The sequence below is a fragment of the Xenopus tropicalis genome, chromosome 2, assembly GCF_000004195.4.
Source record: "Xenopus tropicalis strain Nigerian chromosome 2, UCB_Xtro_10.0, whole genome shotgun sequence".
Classification (NCBI taxonomy): Eukaryota; Metazoa; Chordata; class Amphibia; order Anura; family Pipidae; genus Xenopus; species Xenopus tropicalis.
In genome coordinates this window covers 8,127,511-8,148,939 of record NC_030678.2, presented here as the reverse complement: position 1 = coordinate 8,148,939, position 21,429 = coordinate 8,127,511, and the positions used below count along the sequence as shown (strand labels likewise).

At 45.7% G+C, this 21,429-nt stretch overlaps 1 long non-coding RNA gene and 6 other non-coding genes across 8 annotated transcripts; all 7 read left to right on the top strand.

The window, feature by feature from the left end:
• Positions 1–3,421: 3,421 nt before the first annotated feature.
• trnad-guc lies at positions 3,422–3,493 on the top strand. Its single transcript has one exon. It is a non-coding gene; the product is annotated as a tRNA-Asp (tRNA).
• A 242-nt stretch (positions 3,494–3,735) lies between these two features.
• trnai-aau lies at positions 3,736–3,809 on the top strand. Its single transcript has one exon. It is a non-coding gene; the product is annotated as a tRNA-Ile (tRNA).
• A 7,610-nt stretch (positions 3,810–11,419) lies between these two features.
• LOC105948531 lies at positions 11,420–17,125 on the top strand. Of its 2 annotated transcripts, XR_001171958.3 has the most exons (6): positions 11,421–11,519; positions 12,319–12,399; positions 12,900–13,012; positions 13,720–13,801; positions 15,572–15,660; positions 16,518–17,125. It is a non-coding gene; the product is annotated as an uncharacterized LOC105948531 (long non-coding RNA). The 2 variants fall into 2 exon arrangements; XR_001171955.3 differs by lacking the exons at positions 15,572–15,660; positions 16,518–17,125 and adding an exon at positions 14,117–14,156 and having other exon boundaries at positions 11,420–11,519.
• On the top strand, positions 12,110–12,243 carry LOC116409379. Its single transcript, XR_004221820.1, has one exon. It is a non-coding gene; the product is annotated as a small nucleolar RNA SNORA13 (small nucleolar RNA).
• LOC116409380 lies at positions 12,478–12,613 on the top strand. The gene has a single exon (XR_004221821.1). It is a non-coding gene; the product is annotated as a small nucleolar RNA SNORA13 (small nucleolar RNA).
• Positions 13,511–13,644, top strand: LOC116409378. The gene has a single exon (XR_004221819.1). It is a non-coding gene; the product is annotated as a small nucleolar RNA SNORA13 (small nucleolar RNA).
• Positions 15,950–16,085, top strand: LOC116409381. The gene has a single exon (XR_004221822.1). It is a non-coding gene; the product is annotated as a small nucleolar RNA SNORA13 (small nucleolar RNA).
• Positions 17,126–21,429: the final 4,304 nt, after the last annotated feature.

Sequence of the window (21,429 nt, the reverse complement as noted above, 5' to 3'; positions counted from 1 at the left end):
TAGCCCCATGATTCCCCAGATGTATGTGCCTATAGAACCAGACTCACTGCCTGTGAATCAGATTTAAGCCTTAGCTAATACTTCCTTATGCTTCATGGCAGCTTCCCTTATGTAGCAGCGCTCCTTCCCCAGCCTGAGCATTCAGGGCTCGTAAACCCATAGGCATGGAAGTGAAATGGTTCTGGAGCTCAGAGATAACATTGTTTGGCCCAAACTGCAGAAGGTCGCAGGTGAGATCAGCTTTGAAATGTTTCCTCTACACCCAATAGTAGTCGGTACAAGCGTAGCCCCCCATTTCCCCTGTAGGGGAGAGAACACAAGGTAAGAATGCAGTTCCTTCCCAGTATAAGTTTAATCACAAGAGAGATCCGTGTGTTTGCCTCATAAAGTGACTTTCTTCCCAAGATATTGTCTGGGAGTCGCAGTATTGCTTTCCTGCCCATTGTATGTCCCTGTACCCACATTGTTTCCCGGCTTGAACACTTGGCAGCCAGGTCCTAGAGTTCAGGGCAAAGCGTGTTTCATTCCCAGAAGTGTTACAAACAGTCCCCTGGGAACAATTCGGATCAGTTATCACGCTAAGGTATGAGGGCCAAAAATGCTCTAAGCCTTATGAAACCAAGGGTCGCAATGGATTAGCGGAAGATCCCAGTGCTATGCATGGATGGAACCGTAAAGGCAAAAATGTGATTTTGTACCAGTTCCCGATGCCGTTACCTTATTACACTAAAGGTGCCCATACACGTGAAGAAAGTATCTGTTATGTAATAAAGGATATCTATGATTTACTGCTTTACCATTAGCAGGACAGTTATCCAGCAGTAGAGTTTGGCTTTGGAGGACCACGAATGAGACCAAAGCCAACCCTGGTCAACCTAAAGTCTTCTTAAGGTGCCCATACACGTAAAGTTTCGCTCGCCTGGTGAGGTCACAAGGGAGCGGATCTTCTCCCAAGATCCCCACCTACGGGTGGGCGATATCGGGGAACATGTAGACTAATTCGATTGTTTGGCCCTGGGGCCAAACGATGGAATTATAATGGCAGCAATGGGGCAGTCGGTTCGGGGACCGCATCAACGAGCCAATGTGGTCCCTGATCCGACTTAATCTTTTAACCTGCCCGATCGATATCTGGGCAATTTCAGGCCAGATATCGGTCAGGCAGGCCCCTCGTTCTTGCCCCTACATGGGTCGATAAGCTGCTGAATCGGTCCAAGGGACCAATATCGGCAGCTACAATCGGCCCGTGTGTGGTCACCTTAAGTTACAACCAAACAATGGATCTCTCGGCCACCCCCTACCTCACTGGTCTGGGCTCTGTGTAGGTGCCAAACCCTGGAAGCCCTGGAGGACAGAGGAACATCTGGATGGTGCAATCACGTTGGGAAAGAGGGCACATCTATCCCTTTCTTGTTTCATTTTGATTTAGCATTGAGGTGATGGACGTATGTGTTTTTTCAACCCAACTTACTATGTAATACTATGTAGTCCCCCTAAAATGTGCAACGGGCCCTCCTGCAGTCCTTCAGAGTGCTGTCTTCCCAGCAGAGACAGACAAGTTCACCCAATGGCTTAGATTGAGACTGCTCCTAAATCTGCCCCAATGTCTGAGAGAAGAATATTAGAAACAGTAGGAAAAATGTCAACGGCTGTTTGCGAAACAGTAAAATAAAATCTAAATCTAAAATGCACGTAACTCGGATTCTCAAATTCTGACGAGGAGCCGATAAGATCTCATTGCTGGGGAACTGGAAAGCTTCTGGATAAGGTTTATGGGCACACGAATCTGTCGTTTTGTCTATTATGGGCAAATACTGGGCGAGGTTCCTTCCACTCCAACACAATAAATGTTCTTGGACTCGTTCATCTCGTTTAATTGGGTATTTCTTGACTGTTTGTTCCAGTTTGTAGGACAGCCTTACATAGCAAAAGCTGTTCCGCTTCCATGCACTTGTATGATGTATTGGCTTTGAAGGGGGAACTCCACCCAAAAACTGTTTTTAAAAAATGCAGTTCTAAGCAACCTTCCAATACACATTCGTTGCACTATATTTTTAATGGTTTTAAAGTTATTTGAACGTGTCATTTTTTTCAGCAGTGAATTCTCTGCGTTCCCGGTTCTGACTCTTGAAACAATGTAGCAGAAGCCAACTGATTAAATAGGTAGTTCACTTTAAAATTAACTTTTAGTACAGGTATAGGACCCATTATCCAGAATGCTCGGGACCAAGGGTATTCTGGATAAAGGGTCTTTCCGTAATTTGGATCTCCATACCTTCTACTAAAAAATCAATAAAACAGTAATTAAACCCCATAGGATTGTTTTGAATCCAATAAGGATTATTTATATCTTCTGAATTATTTGATTAAAATGGAGTCTATGGGAGACAGGCTTTCCGTAATTCGGAGCTTTCTGGATAACGGGTTTCCGGATAAGGGATCCCATACCTGTATGATGTTTTTTGGAAGCCCAGAGACACAGTTTAACTCCAAGCAGAGCCTCCTGCAGGCCAGCAGTCCCCATGGGGCTACCAAATTACAATCACAGCCCTTATTTTGCACCCACAAAGAACTTTTTTCCTGCTTGTGTGACTCACTGACACATTTTACATCTGAGTGTAGCTCACAAGTATAAAAAGATTGGGGATCCCTGGCTTAGATCAATGCAAATTTGATTACCCACCCCCATCCATCAAACTCTGCTCATGTATCTTCCACCTTAGACTTTCTTTCCTTTGTAAATTGGTCCCCTTAATTACCCCGCGTGGTGCTAATAACGCCAAGGTCGTGGGTTCGATCCCCGTACGGGCCACTCATTATACGTCCCACCCCTTTGGGAACTTGCGCCAGATCTTGCGCTCCTCTTGGGAAACAAGCCTGGCAGTTGTTGCCATGCCTTTCAAACGCTTAGAAAGTCGTGTCTGCTATGCTTCCTACGTTGAGAACCCGCACAGGCGGGGAACCATTTGCAGCAAGAGGGCAGGGGTATATCATGCGCCTCGCTGCTTTCTCCATGCCTGCAGGCTTGATGGTCCAATGACCCCCTCCACGCCATTCTTCTCCTGCTGGGATGGCCTTCTTCCAAGCTCCCGTATCTGCCTTTTGGCTTGTGTTTTGTTGTCATCCCTTTTACAAGAGCTAACGCGGCTCCAAAGTCTGACACAAGTCATGGAGCCAGCGGTTAAGCGCGCTCTAGCAGCTGAGCATCTGCGGCAGACACGAGCGCTGGCGGGAGCAGGAAAAAGGGGTTGGACATAGTTGCCAGCGCCCGGCATAGCATTCGTTCGTTAAAGGCTCTGACAAGGTGGGGAAAACCTGCAGAAAGGATTTGACCCCGCGCTGGACGAGCGAGCAGTAAGCCCTGCTTTTCGCCTCGCTTCCGATCCAGCCTGGAGCGGCAAGCGAGCAAGCACTGCAGGGTTCCTCGTTAGTATAGTGGTGAGTATCCCCGCCTGTCACGCGGGAGACCGGGGTTCGATTCCCCGACGGGGAGGCTGGCCTTTTGCTCCAGGGGGGCGGTTTCCAAAGGTTTCCTTGGCGCCTCTGCGGGGAACGCACCGACGCTTTGAAAGCCTAGGAGAAGGCTTTGCAGAATGGCACTCTTCTGGCCCATGCGATGCTGGCCCGAAAAAAAAAGGGGGTGTTCCCTGCTGCCGGAGCCCTTCTCCCCACACGCCTTACCCCTGCCGCGGTAGCCATCCTACCCGCCGTCCGGGTGCCAGCGACAGGCTTTCTGGCCGGTTAGCTCAGTTGGTTAGAGCGTGGTGCTAATAACGCCAAGGTCGCGGGTTCGATCCCCGTACAGGCCACTCATTATACGTCCCACCCCTTTGGGAACTTGCGCCAGATCTTGCGCTCCTCTTGGGAAACAACCCTGGGAGTTGCTGCCATGCCTTTCAAATGCTTAGAAAGTCGTGTCTGCTATGCTTCCTACGTTGAGAACCCGCACAGGCGGGGAACCATTTGCAGCCAGAGGGCAGGGGGATATCATGCGCTTCGCTGCTTTCTCCATGCCTGCAGGCTTGATGGTCCAATGACCCCCTCCACGCCATTCTTCTTATCTCCTGCTGGGATGGCCTTCTTCCAAGCTCCCGTATCTGCCTTTCGGCTTGTGTTTTGTTGTCATCCCTTTTACAAGAGCTAACGCGGCTCCAAAGTCTGCCACAAGTCATGGAGCCAGCGGTTAAGCGCGCTCTAGCAGCTGAGCATCTGCGGCAGACACGAGAAAAAGGGGTTCCCTATGCGCCCGACATAGCATTCGTTCGTTAAAGGCTCTGACAAGGTGGGGAAAACCTGCAGAAAGGATTTGACCCCGCACTGGACGAGCGAGCAGTAAGCCCTGCAGCCAAGGAATGCCAATCAGCCAAACATTTCTAATGTTAACAATTCAGGCATGGAAACAATATCCTAAGGGTATTATAAGAGTAGTGATGTCAGCACTAAAGCAGGTCTGTATAAAAGTGGTCGCCAAATGAGCGGATCTTCTCCTGATATGCCCAACTAAGGGAGGCGATAGTGGGCTAAAACAGCTGGCTTAGGCACCGTCGGACTGAATTAAGGAGCCCATGCAGTCCACAATTCGATGGGAAAATCAAACTTGCCCGATCAAGATCTGCCCAATTTAAATGTCGGTTGGGTAGGCCTGTTGGAGATTCCCATACACGGCACCTCTGAATCTATCTTAAGGACCCAAATTGGAACAAATAGGAACAAACAGCAAGGGCACATTTTGGCAAATGTTGGTGCTTCTACAGAATTCAAAAACAAATTTAGGGCACATGGCCTAGACCAGTGATTCCCAACCAGTGGCTCAGGGGCAACATCTTGCTCCCCAACCCCTTGGATGTTGCTCTCAGTGCCCCCAAACCTGGGAGTTATTTTTGAATTCCTGACTTGGGGGCAAGTTTTGGTTGAATAAAAACAAGATTTACTCCCAAATAAAGCCCCCTATAAGCTGATAGTGTGCATAGAGGCCCCTAATAGCCAATCACAGCCCTTATTTGGCTCCTCTATGAACTTTTATGGTGCTTGTGTTGCTCCCCAAGTCTTTTTACATTTGGCTCACAAGTAAGATAGGTTGGGGGCCCCTGGCCTAGACAAAACAAGAGAACTTCCATACTTTATGCCATTGAGGTTTGACTAATAAGCTCTTTAGCTTCACATAGAATGTTTGTGGCTCTTGGTGAAGATGCTTTGTCCAAAATCTATCACATTATGAATGATTCTTCCAGGGTTAAACCAGTACAAGAGGCACTAGAGGCATCTGATGTAATACAGTTCTGCACCTTATCAGGGAAGGGATTTGTCTGAGCAGCAGAGGAAGGAAAAGAATGCGTGACTTTAGGGACTAAACCATTTTTTTGCCTATTGCTGTTTATTTCTGAGCTCTCTTGGCATCGCTTGCTCTTTGCCCACTAGAAACAATGATATCTGACTCGGGAAGATAAAGGGCCGGGGGGCAGGGAAACAGGAACAGACAGGGTTAAACTCTTGTCAAAAAGGTCCCTGTAAGAAGCTGGAAGTCCCATGGAACTGGGTTCCCACAGCACAAAGGTTTGTCCCTGTGCATAACAGGAATCCGAGGGTGGCTGTACATTTCTGGTGAATATAAAATCCCAGACTCACAACGGATGTTTTATGGCCGCCTTTAACATGCAGGATATAGGGGAGGGGAGGGAACCTTCATGTTGTTCTTGATATACAGCTCCCAGCAACCCCAGGGTGGATGACCAAATATGTCATGATCCATTTGTTTCTGCAACGGATCAGTGAAATCTGCATTTCCCTGTCACTACAGCTGGACCCATTGGGCATGGTAGTAGTTACAGGGCCCTGTGTTGGTTACTCAGTCTTCATGGTGAGACTGTACTCCCATAACATAAACCATTGCCGGGGGACCTGAATTGACCTGTCTGAAAAGCCTAAATACAGGGAAAATGATAACCATTGAACCCTGTTCAGGAACAAATGTCCCCCAAAACCTACAGGTAAAGGAGCCCTCAGACGAAGAGTAAATAAGGTCCCCCAAGGCCTTACTAGTACTTAGACCCTCACTGTGACTATTTAATATACATATATAATCCCACACAACAAGGCTATATGATAAGAAGCCTTACCTTACCATCATTGGAAGTGAAGCCAGTGGCCCCCAGAAAAGACCCTCCAGCGATGGATTATCATTGTAGCACATATGAGGCTTGAGTCCATTTTGGGCAAAAGAGGACAAATATTTTAGGTTGCCACATTCCTTACATGTCAGCCCATTGGCTAAAGGAAAGACTTGTCACTATTGTTCAGGATTGATTTGAGCGCAGGTCAGTATATCAGCCATGCAGGAAGGGCTCAGCGTTCAGCAGCCATAGACTGATTAGGAATTATTGCCTAAAGTCACATCTTTGGAGGGAGAAGCCAAGAGAAGGGGAAATATAAATATAAATATGTCACATAAGGACAGTAAGGAAACTGTGAGCAGAACAGACAATGCAAACTGGTTCTTTCATACTGTATATAGAGTATATCAGTGCCCAGGGCTGTGATATGGCACCGCGTGAATGCCCTATATTGAAAAGGTTCAAGATTACTTTTGTGATCCAAAATATGTTCAGGCCCCACTTAGGTGATAATGAGGTAAAGGTACATGAGCACATCTCGCCCATAGCAAGGGTGGTACTGGGTCTAGAAGTGATCAGTCCCTTCCATTGCATAAGAAAAGTTAAAGACAGGTACCTGCTCAGCTGAGCAAGTGAAAGCAGGGATAACCCCTCCGTATAGATCCTGCTAGCTTAAGTAGAAATGCAAATATACATAGAAGCATAGTAAGTTAGGTTGAAAAAAGACAACGTTCAAGTTCAAACTTAATGCCTATATTGTATATAACCTGCCTAACTGCTAATTGATCCAGAGAAAGCAAAAAAAACATCTGAAGCCTCTCTAATTTGCCGCAGGGGGGAAAAAATCCTTCTTGACTCCAAGATGACTCCAATCGGACCAGTCCCTGGGGCAACTTGTACTAAGAGCTATCTCCCATAACCCTGTATTCCCTCACTTGTACTGAGAGCTATCCCCCATACCCCTGTATTCCCTCACTTGTACTGAGAGCTATCTCCCCATACCCCTGTATTCCCTCACTTGTACTGAGAGCTATCTCCCCTACCCCTGTATTCCCTCACTTGTACTGAGAGCTATCTCCCATACCCCTGTATTCCCTCACTTGTACTGAGAGCTATCTCCCATACCCCTGTATTCCCTCACTTGTACTGAGAGCTATCCCCCATACCCCTGTATTCCCTCACTTGTACTGAGAGCTATCTCCCCATACCCCTGTATTCCCTCACTTGTACTGAGAGCTATCTCCCCTACCCCTGTATTCCCTCACTTGTACTGAGAGCTATCCCCCCTACCCCTGTATTCCCTCACTTGTACTGAGAGCTATCCCCACTACCCCTGTATTCCCTCACTTGTACTAAGAGCTATCTCCCCTACCCCTGTATTCCCTCACTTGTACTGAGAGCTATCTCCCATAACCCTGTATTCCCTCACTTGTACTAAGAGCTATCTCCCCTACCCCTGTATTCCCTCACTTGTACTGAGAGCTATCCCCCTACCCCTGTATTCCCTCACTTGTACTGAGAGCTATCCCCCATACCCCTGTATTCCCTCACTTGTACTGAGAGCTATCCCCCCTACCCCTGTATTCCCTCACTTGTACTGAGAGCTATCCCCCCTACCCCTGTATTCCCTCACTTGTACTGAGAGCTATCTCCCCTACCCCTGTATTCCCTCACTTGTACTGAGAGCTATCTCCCATAACCCTGTATTCCCTCACTTGTACTGAGAGCTATCCCCCCTACCCCTGTATTCCCTCACTTGTACTGAGAGCTATCCCCCTACCCCTGTATTCCCTCACTTGTACTGAGAGCTATCCCCCCTACCCCTGTATTCCCTCACTTGTACTGAGAGCTATCTCCCCTACCCCTGTATTCCCTCACTTGTACTGAGAGCTATCTCCCCTACCCCTGTATTCCCTCACTTGCTAAATACCCACCCAGCCCCTTCTTGTACCTATATAATGTATCAGCCAGTACGAATATTCTGAATATTTAGACGGAACCTCCTTTATTCTAATCAGAATGGGTGCCCTCGTGTCTGCTTGATGGACCTACTGGTAAAAAAAGGATTAGAGAGATTATTATATTGTATGATCCCTATATATATCTATACACAGTAATCCTATCCCCCCTTAAGCGCCTCTTCTCCAGCATAAACAGACCCAACTTGCCCAGTCTTTTTTCATAAAGAAGACTTTCCATACCCTTTACCATCTTAGTATATTAAGTCTCTATACAGATTAAGGGTTGGGCAGAAATGGAAAGGGTTCAGAGACAGACAACCAGATTAACTAAAGGACCTGATGATTTAAACCAAGCCCAAATTTCACCAAATGAGTGGATCTTTCCCCTGATATGCCCACCTATCGGAGTAATCTGATTGTTTGGCCCTCGGGCCTAATAATTGGATTACAACAGGAATAGGAGCCGTCAATGAATCAATGCAGTCCTTGATCCAATGTGAAAATCAAGCCTACCCTATCGACACCTGCCCCATTTTAGTCCAGATATTAATTGGGGAAGCCTGTCAAGGGTCCCCATGAACGGGCAGATAAGCTGCCTTACTGGTCGCAAGGGCAGTTTAAATCTGCCCGTGTATGGCCACTTTAACTCTTTGGTGCAAAGGACTCATTTGGAGAAAAGAAGATAATGCCATCAGCACAAAATGTATTTCTTTGTTCTCACTACATCTCATTACATCATCCCTGCTAAATGGATCTTCATTGAAGAAGTAAACATAAACCGACAAGAGGGGTGAAAAATACAGCAATCTGAAGTAGCTTTCCCTTGACATTGGCTGTGGAACTGCCGGAATGACAGCTCTGTGTCGTTGCTGGTTCCACAGTCATTAATGGAGCATTAACTTACCACATCAGGGCAGCCATTCTAGCTGAGAGACCTAGAATTTTCCCTTATTTTCTACATGACCAAGTAGCCTAAATGTACATTCTACAAAATGGAATTTTCATAAAGGGGGGCACTTACTGGCTGTGGCACAGGCATTAATTACGCAAAAACCTTTAGCTGAGCCTGAGCCATCTGCCTTATTCCCTTTGATCACTTGCCACCTACTGGCCAGCCACAGGTAATGCACCTTTACATCTCTCTTTCAAATTCCAGACTTATTTATACAAGATATATAGGAGCTTCTGGGGTAGAAAAACAACTAAATACAGATAATCTCCTTCCCCAAATACTGTTTATAAGACATGTGTCTGCTATTAGCAGGCTTTGTCCGCAACCCTAAGGTTAACTGAACCCAGGGAGTGGATAGATTCACTTTTACCATCATGTATTTGCTATGTCACAGCAGAAACAAGTTTCCCAACCCGCCTTATGGCAGCAGCGCCCCTGGCTGGCAGAGAAAATACTCAATGTGCCACAAGGCTTAGGGGAGGGACACACCCAGCTGTGCCTTGGCATCACTCCGCCTGCATTTTTTCCATGGCCCTAGGGCCAAACGACCAATTCCCCCTCCCTACTCCTGGCCTTTCCCAAGTTACAGACTTTGTATCCACCATCTCCTCCTAGATGTTACAGCGCCACTTGAAACTGAATCTTTCTAAAACAGAATAATATTTCCTCCAACATTTTCCCCTGTCCGTTAGGTTTAACCCACTGCCCTTAAAGGGAAACTATCCCCCCAGAATGAATACGTAACCAACACACAGTTTATATCATATTAAGTGGCCTATTGAAGAATCTCCCCAAACTGGAATATATATATCAGTAAATATTGCCCTTTTACATCCTTTCCCTTGAGCCGCCATTTAGTGATGGGCTGTGTGCCCCCTCAGAGATCAGCTGACAGGAAGTGATGCAGCTCTAACTGTAACAGGAAGTAGTGTGGGAGCAAAAGGCAGAACTCTGCCCATTCATTGGCTGATGGGGCCTAGCATGTATGTGTGCCTTGGCTTGTTTGTGTGCACTGTGACTCCTATGATCCCAGGGGGCGGCCCTTAGTACTTAAAATGGCAGTTTCCTATTTAGGATTACCCAATGGCACATACTGCTAAATAAGTATATTTATATGAAAATGGTTTATTTAGATAAAGCAGGGTTTTACATATGAGCTGTTTATACAATATGCTGTATTTTTATAGAGACTTACATTGTTGTCAGGTTTAGTTTTTCTTTAACCATTTTAGATTGTAAGCTTTTGCGAGAAGGGCCCTCGGATCCTATTGTTATAGAAACTGGTTGTTTTGTTGATTGGACAGGTTAGAAAATTTCAGACAATGATAAAATTAGAGATGCACTTAATCCAGGATTAGGCCAAGATTCTGCCTTTTTCGGCAGGACTCAACCTATTCCACGCCTCTGGCCAAACCAAATCCAAATCCTTAAAATCATGTGACTTTTTGTGACACAGAAGTTGAAAATTTATCACAGCACATGCGGTTCTTTTACGCCCTTCCTTACCCTCACTTGCATATTAAGATTTGGATTCAGTTAGTGGATTCGGTGCATCCCTTAATTAAATCTAGGGGGCTTATTTACTAATCCACAAATCCAAATCCCGAATGGGAAAAAATCGGATTGGAAACGAACATTTTGCGACTTTTTGGTATTTTTACGATTTTTTCGTCGCCGTCGTGACTTTTTCGTAGCCGTTACGACTTGCGCAAATTGTCGCGACTTTTTTGTATTGAGCGCTAGTAAACGGCGGGCAAACCTTTCTGATTTTTTTGCGACGGCTATGAAAAAGTAGCGACAATTCGCGAATTGTGAGTTTTAGATCATTGCATTTAAACATATGATTGATATCTGAATGTTTGTTGGAAGACTGAAATCTGAATGTGTATGGGCAGCTTCAGACCCTGTTTATTATAAATAACAAGTGCTGTGTAACTCGCTAGCGCTATATATATATATATATAAATGATGATGAGTAACCATAGGTGACAGTGTAACGCCTCCATGGAACAGGGGAAACCTCTGGCAGCGCCACTCTGCACAGATGCCATAGATGGGCCCTGGAACTCTCTCCTGTTGAACAAACAGGGAACAATCAGAGTTAGTACCACAGAAAACAAATAGGAAAAGATTATTTTTGGCCAATTTCACCCATTGGCTTCTCCTAAATGATCCCTTCCCTTACCCTTCTCACACAAGTACTAGGGCGCTGAGGGAAAAAACAAATAGGCAAAATCTTATAGAAAATATGAACTTCTGAGGAGATGTTGGGAGCTGAGGCATTTGGAACGCAGAGTTGGAACGCATATTTCCCCGCCTCTGCGCGTCACTCCCACAAGGCGGCTACGTGCTGCGTCATTACGCTTACGTGCAGTGGTGGCGCCACACGATGAGACGCGCTGACAGGGGGCAGACACGCGGTGAGGGCTGTCGGGAGCGGCTGTGCGGGGTCAGTCTGTGAGTAGCGAGCCGGGCCTGCGGGCGGTGTCCTCTGCTGTAAGTGACATGGGGATTGGATAGGGTTGGGGGCGATTATGCAATCACGTGGTTGGGGTTCCATTTCCATCCCATGTTAGGGGGGGGGGGCTGTACCATCCCATGTTAGGGGGGGGGGGCTGTACCATCCCATGTTAGGGGGGGGCTGTACCATCCCATGTTAGGGGGGGGGGGCTGTACCATCCCATGTTAGGGGGGGGGGGCTGTACCATCCCATGTTAGGGGGGGGGGCTGTACCATCCCATGTTAGGGGGGGGGGCTGTACCATCCCATGTTAGGGGGGGGGGCTGTACCATCCCATGTTAGGGGGGGGGAGGCCTGTACCATCCCATGTTGGGTGGGGGGGGCTGTACCATCTCATGTTAGGGGGGGCCTGTACCATCTCATGTTAGGGGGGGGCCTGTACCATCTCATGTTAGGGGGGGGGAGGCCTGTACCATCTCATGTTAGGGGGGGGGGGAGGCCTGTACCATTGCATGTTAGGGGGGGGGAGGCCTGTACCATTGCATGTTAGGGGGGGGGAGGCCTGTACCATTGCATGTTAGGGGGGGGAGGCCTGTACCATCCGGGTGGCTGTACAATCCTGTTTTGGCATTTGTGTTGCCCTTTCACTGTATAAGTAGTGAATGGGGTGTCAGAAAAGGCCCAAAGGGGAATCCCTCACAGTCACTTCCTGTTCCCTGGATACACACGTTACCTGGGGCTCGGCTGTGAGGGGACATTGCTGTACATAACGGGGGCAGCTGGGAGTGATGTATATAAGCTTCTGTATCTGAAATCTTTCCTATTTTGCTTTTAGGGGATGAAGGAAAAGTTCAGTGTCTGTGTATTTACCCCTCATGTACAGACGCCGGGGGGATAAAGTCGCACAGATAGAGAGGTGAGTCCCCTGAGCTGTGTGTGTTGCACTTACATTTCCCTTTATATAAATGATTTAGCCCCAGGCCTGTGTTTCTCCTGCCTTTGTGTTACCCACTCATTTGGGAAAGTGATGAGTGCGGCGTCAAGAAAGGCAAACAGTATCTCCCTGTAACCAACCTCGAGTTGCCTCCGGCTGTACATACACCCCCGGCACTGGGAACTTGGAGACACTTCCTGATCTTGAGTAAATGGATCAACCCCGCCAACCATGTCGCACACTGTAAATCTAGTGCTGTTAGTGGTACATTCAGTGTGAGGGCCTTTGTGGTACAAGGAATTATAATCTTCCTGGGAAATCTGATGTACCCAATGTGCCAGTAATGTGACAGCACAAACCCCCAGTGTCACCATCATCACTAGGGGGCGCTGCTGGGTAACCATGGGGAGATGCTGTTAGGGTTTTGCTGCTGAAATTCTCTCCAGTGACTTAGTAATTATATATTTTTTTTCTCTTTCTAGGTCCCATCGCACTGAAAGAGGAATGATCAATATCATGTCCCTGTTGGTGATTCCAGGAGTTGCAGTTCAGCACCTGGAACATGGCAGGATACTCACTCCTGAGCTTCTTACAGGAAAGGCTCTTCCACCCCCCCCCTTCACTAATATTAGACCAGATCTTCTTTTAAAGCCCCCAAGTGGAATATTTTGGTGCTTTATAAATAAAAGCTAAGTTGGCGGCTCCAGTGGTAACTGTAAAAAAGTGTATTTACAATCTGTGTAGATATGTCTGCATATGTAGCTCAGCTTCCAAGTCCCAATGGTGGGTACTAAAGCAACGGCCCCCCCTTCTGTCAGTGAGCCGCAGACTTCAGAAGGGAGGGCAACTGCTAGAGTGCCTCTATGTTCCTTTCCCCACACAGCTTTCTGTGCTGCTCCTTTGTCACCCCATAGAGTCACATGGGGATTGCATAGGCTGGGGGGACAGGGGGAGTTCAGACTTCAAAATGAGCAGTATGGAAAGCTGTGTGGGGAAAAGAACATGCAGGCACTGGACCCAGTGTTTTGTGCCTTAGTTCCCCTTTAAAGCAAGGGTCTGATCTATTTAGTTCCTGATCTTAAGTCTCCAGTTTGGCCTTTGTGTTGCCCTTTCACTGTATAAGTAGTGAATGGGGTGTCAGAAAAGGCCCAAAGGGGAATCCCTCACAGTCACTTCCTGTTCCCTAGATACACACGTTACCTGGGGCTCGGCTGTGAGGGGACATTGCTGTACATAACGGGGGCAGCTGGGAGTGATGTACATAAGCTTCTGTGTCTGAAATCTTTCCTGTTTTGCTTTTAGGTGGTGAAGGAAAAGTCCAGTGGCTGTGTATTTACCCCTCATGTACAGACGCCGGGGGGATAAAGTCACCCCAGATCGAGAGGTGAGTCCCCTGAGCTGTGTGTGTTGCACATACAGTGGTGTGAAAAACTATTTGCCCCCTTCCTGATTTCATATTCTTTTGCATGTTTGTCACACTTTAATGTTTCTGCTCATCAAAAACCGTTAACTATTAGTCAAAGATAACATAATTGAACACAAAATGCAGTTTTTAAATGAAGGTTTACGTTATTAAGGGAGAAAAAAAACTCCAAATCTACATGGCCCTCTGTGAAAAAGTGATTGCCCCCCTTGTTAAAAAATAACTTAACTGTGGTTTATCAATTTCAATTTTCAATTTCAATATCAATTTCTGTAGTCACCCCCAGGCCTGATTACTGCCACACCTGTTTCAATCAAGAAATCACTTAAATAGGAGCTACCTGACACAGAGAAGTAGCCCAAAAGCACCTCAAAAGCTAGACATCATGCCAAGATCCAAAGAAATTCAGGAACAAATGAGAACAAAAGTAATTGAGATCTATCAGTCTGGTAAAGGTTATAAAGCCATTTCTAAAGCTTTGGGACTCCAGCGAACCTCAGTGAGAGCCATTATCCACAAATGGCAAAAACATGGAACAGTGGTGAACCTTCCCAGGAGTGGCCGGCCGACCAAAATTACCCCAAGAGCGCAGAGACAACTCATCCGAGAGGCCACAAAAGACCCCAGGACAACATCTAAAGAACTGCAGGCCTCACTTGCCTCAATTAAGGTCAGTGTTCACGACTCCACCATAAGAAAGAGACTGGGCAAAAACGGCCTGCATGGCAGATTTCCAAGGCGCAAACCACTTTTAAGCAAAAAGAACATTATGGCTCGTCTCAATTTTGCTAAAAAACATCTCAATGATTGCCAAGACTTTTGGGAAAATACCTTGTGGACTGACGAGACAAAAGTTGAACTTTTTGGAAGGTGCGTGTCCCGTTACATCTGGCGTAAAAGTAACACAGCATTTCAGAAAAAGAACATCATACCAACAGTAAAATATGGTGGTGGTAGTGTGATGGTCTGGGGTTGTTTTGCTGCTTCAGGACCTGGAAGGCTTGCTGTGATAGATGGAACCATGAATTCTACTGTCTACCAAAAAATTCTGAAGGAGAATGTCCGGCCATCTGTTTGTCAACTCAAGCTGAAGTGATCTTGGGTGCTGCAGCAGGACAATGACCCAAAACACACCAGCAAATCCACCTCTGAATGGCTGAAGAAAAACAAAATGAAGACTTTGGAGTGGCCTAGTCAAAGTCCTGACCTGAATCCTATTGAGATGTTGTGGCATGACCTTAAAAAGGCGGTTCATGCTAGAAAACCCTCAAATAAAGCTGAATTACAACAATTCTGCAAAGATGAGTGGGTCTAAATTCCTCCAGAGCGCTGTAAAAGACACGTTGCAAGTTATCGCAAACGCTTGATTGCAGTTATTGCTGCTAAGGGTGGCCCAACCAGTTATTAGGTTCAGGGGGCAATTACTTTTTCACACAGGGCCATGTAGGTTTGGATTTTTTTCTCCCTAAATAATAAAAACCCTCATTTAAAAACTGCATTTTGTGTTTACTTGTGTTATCTTTGACTAATAGTTAAATGTGTTTGATGATCAGAAACATTTTGTGTGACAAACATGCAAAAGAATAAGAAATCAGGAAGGGGGCAAATAGTTTTTCACACCACTGTACATTTCCCTTTGCATACAGTGAGCAGTGCCTCGTGGGCTGGCTAACAGATACCCTGCCTACCTGTGCGCAACGATGGAACTAAATATATTTTTTTTCTTTTCAGGTGACCAGCAATGGGTTAAAAGGAAACTTTTCCTAATGGTTAAACCTGAGACAAAACTGTATAACGTTGTGCAGTTTACGTGCCGCCCGGTAAGCCTTAGTTCCAGCCCTGGGGTGCAGGCTTCATATTAAAGTGATATATTGTGCATGTCTCTAATAGACATGTGCTGTGTCTGTAGCCCCCGCGTGCAGGCGTCTCGTTCCCAAGCTTAAATGTATTGAGCTGTAGTTACCCCTCCTTAAAGGGACACAGCCATGATATTTATGGGGCAGTTTTTATTTCTAAATGACACTGTTACACAGCAAATAATTCCCTCTGCCATTTAACCTTTTATTCTTGAACCAACAAATGTATTTTGCTCCAGGCCTGTGTTTCTCCTGCCTTTGTGTTACCCACTCATTTGTGAAAGTGATGAGTGCGGCGTCAAGAAAGGCAAACAGTATCTCCCTGTAACCAACCTCGAGTTGCCTCTGGCTGTACATACACCCCCGGCACTGGGAACTTGGAGACACTTCCTGATCTTTAGTATTTAGAACCCCCCCTTTTGCCCCCTGCCATATCGCACACTGTAAATCTAGTGGTGAATTCAGTGTGAGATATCTGTGGGATGTTGGCACAAACCACCAGTAGCAAAAAACAGTATCATGGCCACTAGGGGGCGCTGCTGGCGAGATGCTGTTAGATTCTCTCAGTATAGATATAGCCCACCTGAACTTTACTGATTCTCTTATGGAAGCTCTGCTTCTCCTATGGCAATCAGTAGAGAAATGGCTGCCTCCACAGGGAAACCAGAAGGTGGAACATGGCGTCACTGCTGGAGACTCTCCTCCTGTTATTTTATACTGCTGAGGAGCTGGGTCACGGCGGATAACATTTTTGCTGTTGAAAGTCAATTAAATTTTGATTCTTTCGAGGGATTTATTAATTATATAGATATTTTTTTCAGCTCTAGGTCCGATCGCACTGAAAGAAAGGAACCATCATGCCTGAGATGAATTGTCAGTTGGTTGCAGGTGCCCCTACTGTTTTGTTGTGGTTTCAGCTTTCTCCTGGGGGTGAAGTCCCTGTCGTTGGGGGTTGCAGTTCGACACATGGAATATGGCAAGATACTCTCTCTCAGGGCTCTCGCAGGAAAGGCTCTTCCATCCCTTCATTACTTTTAGGCCAGGTCTCCCTTTGAGCCCCCCTGTGGGATATGTTGGTGCTTTATAAATAAAAGCTAAGTTGGTGGCTCCTGTAGCAACTCCTTGTAGCCTTGAACAAGTCACTTAATCTCCCTACTCCCCCGGCACCACGTTCTGCTGTACCAACCTTGTGTCCTATACCTCCTTCTTTTTAGATTGTAAGTTCCATTGTGCGGAGCCCTTCTGTATCTATTTATTATCCATATGTCTGATGTATGTATGTCTGTCGCACAGCGATGCAGAATATGTTGGTGCTTTATAAATACACGTTACTAATACCCAGGCAGAGTCAGACTGTGCCTAAATTGTTGTTTGTGCAGTCCTGTGTTTACTTAAATGAATAAATACCATTTTATATGCTTGAAATCCAGCTGCAAAACAGCTCTTCTTTTTCTGCATCATTTGAAATCCTGGCAGGGGAGGAGGGACTAAAACATTGATGTTACATATTGTAACATCTTCTCCCCACAGCTTACAGACAGCATGCAGGAACTACATCACCCACAATGCATTGCACTGCGATGTTCCTTTCCTTATTGACATCACGTGTGCAGCAGGCAATTGTGGGATTGGGAGGAGGCAGGCTGAGGGACAGGTGACTACTGTTACATTTTATTTGGGTCACAAAGTAGTCAGCCAGATCACATGGGGAACAGGGGGTGGGGCTTAGGGAACAGGGGTGGGGCTTAGAGAACTGTTCCAAACCATATTATTACATTAAACATCATGAAAGGGCTGAATATTTTTAAATGATGTATAGTGCAAAGTTGCTTGAAATTGTTTTCTTTTCAAAAAGCTTTAGTTGTGTTTGGGTGAAGTTTCCCTTTAACTAATAATCAGTATCTCGTTGCTACTACAGATCTGTTTTGTCTTGGCCAATACTTTCTTAAGCTTTATGTCCCAGTCCTTTTTCCCCCAATAGTAGTCGGTACAAGCGTAGCCCCCCATTTCCCCTGTAGGGGAGAGAACACAAGGTAAGAATGCAGTTCCTTCCCAGTATAAGTTTAATCACAAGAGAGATCCGTGTGTTTGCCTCATAAAGTGACTTTCTTCCCAAGATATTGTCTGGGAGTCACAGTATTGCTTTCCTGCCCATTGTATGTCCCTGTACCCACATTGTTTCCCGGCTTGAACACTTGGCAGCCAGGTCCTAGAGTTCAGGGCAAAGCGTGTTTCATTCCCAGACGTGTTACACGCGGCCCTGTGGGAACATGTTATGTGAATGGAGGAAGCTGCTCCGGCAGGAAGGTTACACAGCTACTTCTGTATTCTCATAATACACAGGGACCAGGAACAGGCTGTAAACTATACAGGGAATAAACTACCCCCTATTGTAACATATAGGGATATTATAAGCCCCCAAGGAGTTCCTTATAATATATAGTGAATAAAGTGCCCCCTATTGTAACATATAGGGATATTATAAGTCCCCGAGGGGGTTCCTTATAATATATAGTGAATAAAGTACCCCCTATTGTAACATATAGGGATATTATAAGCCCCCGAGGAGTTCCTTATAATATATAGTGAATAAAGTACCCCCTATTGTAACATATAGGGATATTATAAGCCCCCGAGGAGTTCCTTAAAAGATATAGAGAATAAAGTACCCCCTATTGTAACATATAGGGATATTATAAGCCCCCGAGGAGTTCCTTATAATATATAGTGAATAAAGTACCCCCTATTGTAACATATAGGGATATTATAAGCCCCCAAGGAGTTCCTTATAATATATAGTGAATAAAGTGCCCCCTATTGTAACATATAGGGATATTATAAGTCCCCGAGGGGGTTCCTTATAATATATAGTGAATAAAGTACCCCCTATTGTAACATATAGGGATATTATAAGCCCCCGAGGAGTTCCTTATAATATATAGTGAATAAAGTATCCCCTATTGTAACATATAGGGATATTATAAGTCCCCGAGGAGTTCCTTAAAAGATATAGTGAATAAAGTACCCCCTATTGTAACATATAGGGATATTATAAGCCCCCGAGGAGTTCCTTATAATATATAGTGAATAAAGTACCCCCTATTGTAACATATAGGGATATTATAAGCCCCCGAGGAGTTACTTATAATATATAGTGAATAAAGTGCCCCCTATTGTAACATATAGGGATATTATAAGCCCCCGAGGAGTTCCCTATCATATATAGTGAATAAAGTGTCCCCTATTGTAACATATAGGGATATTATAAGCCCCCGAGGAGTTCCTTATAATATATAGTGAATAAAGTACCCCCTATTGTAACATATAGGGATATTATAAGCCCCCGAGGAGTTACTTATAATATATAGTGAATAAAGTGCCCCCTATTGTAACATATAGGGATATTATAAGCCCCCGAGGAGTTCCTTATAATATATAGTGAATAAAGTGTCCCCTATTGTAACATATAGGGATATTATAAGCCCCTGAGGTTTGGTACAGGTCATGGAACGCTGAGGTGACTTCTAATATCCTCATATTTTACAACAGGTCCCATAGGGAAATGACCAAACTGTATATTATATCCTTATAAACAGCATTTAAGTGATGTTGGCTCGTACCCTGGGACATCTGTATATTAGGAAATTACGTAGCCCTCCTTGTTGTAAAGAGCACATTAGATGTCACCTTGGTGCTCATTGGCCGATATTTCCTTATTTATAAATGGCATCTGATGCAATAGAGAATAGAGTTCTGCACCTTATCAGGGAAGGGATTTGTCTGAGCAGCAGAGGAAGGAAAAGAATGCGTGACTTTAGGGACTAAACCATTTTTTTGCCTATTGCTGTTTATTTCTGAGCTCTCTTGGCATCGCTTGCTCTTTGCCCACCTAGAAACAATGATATCTGACTCGGGAAGATAAAGGGCTGGGGGGCAGGGAAACAGGAACAGACAGGGTTAAACTCTTGTCAAAAAGGTCCCTGTGAGAAGCTGGAAGTCCCATGGAACTGGGTTCCCACAGCACATAGGTTTGTCCCCTCACATAACAGGAATCCGAGGGTGAGAGATTCCATTTCAGGGTATAGTACAGGGGGGCAAAAGTGCAAGTTTATTGTAGGTTTCCCCAGGGCACAGGCATTAAGTGGGCAGGAAACCTTGGCTGAGCTGGCGCCACCTGCTGACCAGGCAGCATTTATAGATATTTATACATATAGTATTTAGTCCAATTGGATTGGATGCCTCAGATGCTTTATATTCACATTAGTTTATTAAGGATTTGTTGAACAAGAAACCGCTGACGTATATGTGATTTATAAGAGGGCTGGGGTGGGAAAAAACAAACATATTCCTACATGTGCTTTGACTGCTATCCTTCACCCCCTCCTTACATTAATGGCTACAGTTTGTGGGGGATACTGACCCATCTAAACTAACTGCAACATCGCATTCCTACCTTATATACCCCTAACTCATGCAATTATTTCTTGAAATCCAGGCAGCATGGGAATTAACCCTGTGTGTACAACCAAAACTGCAGTCTCTAGTCCAGTAAATATATAAAGAGTCTCCACTGACATCAAGTGGGCTCCTGGGGCTTTATTATTAAACTTCAGTGTTGAAGTGTCATGCATCTCATTACCCATAATCACATGCTCTTGTATCAGTCCCTGCCCCAGAGGCACCCACAGATTTATCATGAATAACCTAATACCTACAACTGGTTTGCGGAAGGAAACGGACAGCTCTAAGTGAAGTAAAACATGAAATAAGGCAGATCCTACTAGACCTGAAGTGCAATGATAAACTATCAAATTGGACCTATATATAATAAATAACTTCTTGGTATACAGTAATATTATATTAGCCTGAATCAGGGTTCAAGTTCAGTAACAAAGGCAGAGTTCAGGGCAGGCAGCAGACTAAGAAGATCAAAGATGAGGGCAGGCAGCAGACTACGGAGATCAGAGATGAGGGCAGGCAGCAGACTAAGAAGATCAAAGATGAGGGCAGGCAGCAGAATACGGAGATCAGAGATGAGGGCAGGCAGCAGACTAAGAAGATCAAAGATGAGGGCAGGCAGCAGACTAAGAAGATCAAAGATGAGGGCAGGCAGACTACAGAGATCAGAGATGAGGGCAGGCAGCAGACTAAGAAGATCAAAGATGAGGGCAGGCAGCAGACTAAGAAGATCAAAGATGAGGGCAGGCAGCAGACTAAGAAGATCAAAGATGAGGGCAGGCAGCAGACTATGGAGATCAGAGATGAGGGCAGGCAGCAGACTACGGAGATCAGAGATGAGGGCAGGCAGCAGACTACGGAGATCAGAGATGAGGGCAGGCAGCAGACTAAGGAGATCAGAGATGAGGGCAGGCAGCGGACTAAGGAGATCAGAGATGAGGGCAGGCAGCGGACTAAGGAGATCAGAGATGAGGGCAGGCAGCGGACTAAGGAGATCAGAGATGAGGGCAAGCAGCGGACTAAGGAGATCAGAGATGAGGGCAGGCAGCGGACTAAGGAGATCAGAGATGAGGGCAGGCAGTAAACTAAGGAGATCAGAGATGAGGGCAGGCAGTGGACTAAGGAGATCAGAGATGAGGGCAGGCAGCGGACTAAGGAGATCAGAGATGAGGGCAGGCAGTGGACTAAGGAGATCAGAGATGAGGGCAGGCAGCGGACTAAGGAGATCAGAGATGAGGGCAGGCAGTGGAGAAAGGAGATCAGAGATGAGAGCAG